The sequence below is a fragment of the Gobius niger genome (assembly GCF_951799975.1).
Source record: "Gobius niger genome assembly, chromosome: 14".
NCBI classification, from domain to species: domain Eukaryota; kingdom Metazoa; phylum Chordata; class Actinopteri; order Gobiiformes; family Gobiidae; genus Gobius; species Gobius niger.
The window spans coordinates 1397165-1402306 of NC_136865.1; positions in this window are offsets into that span (position 1 = coordinate 1397165).

A 5142-nucleotide genomic window follows, 5' to 3' on the forward strand; every position below is an offset into this window, starting at 1 on the left:
ACACTAAAACAGCCCAGTACAGATGACAGCTTGAAAACTTTTGGCTATGATGAAACACTCCTGAATGAGCTTTCACAAACTCCTCAACAAAAGAAAATTCTACACCCAAAACAATCTGCGGAACAGGATGGTGTGAATATTAGCAGAACTCCACAGTGCCTCGTCTTCCTCTTCCTCCAGCTGCAGCTCTACAGTCCGACCTCCTGTGAGGCGCACGTGTGTGACTTCTCTCCTGCTGCCTCCAAATGCTCTCCATCATTTCTCATTCCCCTGGCCCCCACTGCTCTGTCTTTATGCATGTGCACGGGGTTACTGGAAGTGCTAGCATGCTCATCACTATCATTCATGGAAATAAAAGGAGAAGCAGGGTTCGTCCCAAACGTATGTATAGAGCTAGCAAGAATTCAGCCAGTTCCCAGTATGGGTCATATGTAGATGTGTCGGAGAACCGTAAAGTCCCACCTGTCAAACGCTGTGCTGATTATTGGCATGCTCTCACCACATGCTAATAACCCCTTGTTCTGGTCAGATTTGGGAAGCATGAGAGTCAAAGTAAACAAAAGACTAACAGGCCATTATTTTGTGGAATATCAAGTGAACAATGATGACCTTTGATCTACAGACGTGTAGATGTACATTATATCTACATAGTCCTTAGACAGCTGTTCATCCAGTATGGCGTCCACACTCGGCAGTTGCCGTTCTGTGAGTTTAATCAATCAAAGCTTATTTCTATAGCACTTTACAACAACAACAACACGTTGGCAGACCAAAGTGCCTCACAAAAAAACACAGAGGAAATAACATTCAGCATAAAATGACACAAAATAGATCAATGCTAGGTGTTCTGGAAGGCCAGTCTAAAAAGCTGTCTTTAGTCTGGACTTGAACAGTGAACAGTCTGTGATAACTCGCAGCTCGACAGCTCGAGTTCCACAGTTTAGGCCCTGGACCGTGACCTGGGCACATCCAAAACCATCGGAGAGGAGGAGCGCAGGGCTCTGCATGGGCGGTGAATGGACAAAAAAGCTCAGACAGATATGGGCGGGGGGGGGGGGGGGGCATGTCTGTGAAGGGCTTTAAAAACAAATGACAACATTTTAAATTTGATGCGATTACGTACTGGAGCCAGTGGAGGGAGGAGAGGTTTGGGGTTATGTAGGAGCGTCTGGGTGTGTTTGTCGGGCAGCTCCATTTTGCCCCAACTGAAGGCGATGTAGTGAGGACTGCTTGATACCAAAATTGAGTGTGTTACAATAGTTGATGCATGAAATGATAAACGCATGCATGGCCTTTTTGAGGCCACCACGGGATAAAAAGGGTTTGACCTTTGGTAAAAGTGGCAGCAGAAAACGCTGTATTTGACCACAGCATTGACCTGTTTGTCAAATTTCAGCTCACTGTCAAATACAACACCTAGATTTTTGACAGACTGACTGATTGGGCAGCTCAGAGGGTTAGTGGACAGGACAGTGTGCAAATCAGAGCCAATAATAATGCACTCACTTTTCCCATTTTTTCAAGTCCAACAGGCAGTTTTGGAGAGAACTAACAGCAGAACCAGTGTTAGGGAGCACGGGCAGGTACAGCTGTAGGTCGTCTGCATACAGATGGAAGGATAAGTTGTGCTTGGCAATAATGGACCCAAGTGGCAGCATATACAAACTGAACAGGAGTGGGCCGAGGATGGAACCTTGTGGCAACCCAGAGGATAGCGGAGCTACAGAGGAGGAGTGGTCGTCCACCATGACCACCAAGGTCCTGCCCATCAGGTAGGAGGCAAACCACTGTAGGACCTTGCAACGTAGACCAACATGTGGAGCCAATCTCTAGGTGTGTGAGATTGTTGTAGTCTGCTGTGGGGGTGATCGGTTATGTCTAGATACAGTACATAGTGGCTGCAAAGTCTCTTACTGGTAAACTTCAGGGTGAGGATGGCACAAGCACACGCATAAACACATGAGACCAGTTGAGCCAGAGCGCTGTGGTTGGTGACGGAAGCCAAATACAGAAGATGAATCCAATCTTTTCCATCATCATCTTCGTTTGCCCAAGACGTTTCTTTACAATTGAAAGCATAATGTAAAGTAGAGGTCGGCATATAGATAGGTTTTTCTAAGACAAATATTTGGAGATTTTTATATGCACCATACCATATGCATATTTTATAATCCTGTGTATGAAGCTTCTAAACTGTAGAGACCAAAATGAAGACAGAAATTAGCAGATTTTAAAACTAAAACAAGTAAGTCTCTATCTCTTATGGTTCTGAAATTATAAGTTAAAGTTTTCCCCTACTTGAAACAACACAAACACATCAGACACTTGGATAGTTGGCCAAACCTCCAAAACAACAAAGCATCTCCTCATTTCAATGTTTTTTGAGTGAATGAAGACAGCAGGAGAATTAGGATGTTTAACTTGATGTTCAATAACATAATCAAGTCACAGCGCCCCCTAGTGTGGCTGTAAAATGCAATGTGACAAACAGCTGTTCGTTAAATGTGGATGAATAGACATTACATTTAATCTTTTTTTTTTTTTTTTTTTTTTTAAAGCAGGATTTGAGCAAACACAAAATGATATGTTTTTAAGTTGGGGTTGGGATTGGTATAGTGCCCACCAAGTCTCCTCCTTAAATATATTAATGGTGGGGAAACCACATAAAGGCCCGGAAACAGTACAGTATCTACTGTGCACATATCGGCTTCACCATTCGGACAGAACGTTCAAAGACTCAGATACATGACAGCCACAGGTTGGATCCCCCAGTGTTGCATTTGTAGAACAGGTGAAAATAGCCGACCGCTCCTGAGATTTCTGTGAGGCTCATCACTATCATTCATAACCAAAGCAGCCCCTCCACATGTGGCTGAAAGGCCCGCTGCTGCTGCTGCTCTTAGCAACTGTTGCTATGTGTGCCACTGTTGAACTGCACCTCTGCCTGGCTCTTCAGACCCCGATGAGCGGTGGAGCGCGGCACACTCACCGAGGCCCCTGACCCTCTTCGGCACAAACTCATTACTTTATAATGTATTCACAAATAGGAAAGGAACGACCACCAAATAATAACTATGCTGGAAACAAAGGAGACATACAGGGAGCTTCATACTCCCCTATTACTGCTCTGTATCTTCGGATGTTCAAAATACAACCTTTTTCTAAAAGGGTTTAAATCCAGGTTGCATTTCTGTGCCATGGCCCGTTCAGTTTATTGTGGACTCTATATGTATATTACATACAAAGAATCACGCTTATTCCCAAACCGTTGGTGCCACACTCCATGCAGAATAATATAAAATACACTTACTGTACACGTACAGAAGGGGCAGCTCAAGGAGGCCAGTTCAGCTTCTTGTCTTACTACCTAGTACTGGTTATTACTAGGTATATGCTGACCTGGGCCTAATACCTAGGGCAAGTTGTCCTCGGTTACAAAAAAATATCTGAGGTTGTGTCTATACTTGGATCATGTTACTACTCACGTAACCGGATTTAAATTGGGAAACGTGGAAGAGCTTGGTCGCGTATAACTTCACATCCGTTTAGGTCCATATAATATGCATTCTAACAACAGATTTGGTCTTTTTGCTCGACTGCGCGCACACACACAAACACCAGACAGGTACGTGTCAACTCGTCTAAGCTCAGGTAAGAACATATCTTAGTATGGAAAAACGGTGGCCTGTTCCTTATTAGGGAGCATGGCCAACGCCATGACCTCCTTGGTCTTCCTCAAGGCACACAATGAGCAAAGTAAAAACAGGTGATATACAGTATATTATGCGAAATGTCACATTAGGCAGTCAGATTTTCCTAAATTCTATCTATCAATGGTGAAAACTTAAATAAAAATTAAAAATAGGAGAAGATGCAGATATAGTAGAACCTCCATGCAGAGACCGCACAGTGTAAACATGCATGACAGCTGACCGTAGAGTGCCATATACAGAAATCCACTCAGTGCACTGAATATAACAATGGATCCATCAACCCATTACATAAAGCGGGGAAAAATTACTGCTTTATAACACAACATTTACAATACGGTGTAAGGAGTAATTTCCCCTACTGGTGTTAACCCTAACCTTAACCCTAACATTCAGGACTATCCTGAAGTTTACAAACTAACCCTAACCTTACCTTAGCCCTAACCTTAAGGATAGTGGAGTTTACAAACTAACCCTAACCTTACCTTAGCCCTAACCTTAAGGATAGTGGAGTTTACAAACTAACCTTAACCTAACCTTAGTCCTAACCTTAAGGACAGTGGAGTTTACAAACTAACCGTAACCTTACCTTAGCCCTAACCTTAAGGATAGTGGAGTTTGCAATCACGGGTATCAAATGAGAGTGTAGCTATTATTAGCAAGTTTGGAGCAGAAAACCGCAGATGAAAAGTTATGAGAGTTGTAGCTATTATTAGCTATTAACATCTGGGCATTTTCTATTTAATGCCGCCGCGACAAACACTTATTTAAGACATATTGTAATTGGCGGGGGGAAATCTGAAATTAGGGCGGGTAGCCTGAAATCAGTTTCAGCTTACACCTGGGGGTAATTTGAAATCGATTTCAAGTTACCCCCCAGTAATCTGAAGTCAATTTCAAAGTACCGGGGGGTAAGGTGAATGGGGGTCAGGTTTTTATGACGTCATACGTCATCAAAACTACTCTGCGTATGCTCTGACCTGGGCCTAATACCCAGGACAGGTTATCCCCAGGTATACTCTGACCTGGGCCTATTACCTAGGACATGCTATCCCCTGGGTATACTCTGACCTGGGCCTATTACCTAGGACATGCTATCCCCTGGGTACTCTGACCTGGGCCTATTACCTAGGACATGCTATCCCCTGGGTATACTCTGAACTGTGCCTAATACCTAGGACATGCTATCCCCTGGGTATACTCTGACCTGGGCCTATTACCTAGGACATGCTCTCCCCTGGGTATACTCTGAAATGGGCCTATTACCTAGGACATGCTCTCCCCTGGGTATACTCTGAACTGGGCCTATTACCTAGGACATGCTATCCCCTGGGTATACTGCAACCTCTGCCTAATACCATGGACAGGTTATCCCGGGTATACTCTGACCTGGGCTTAATACCCAGGACAGGTTATCCCAGGTATACTCTGA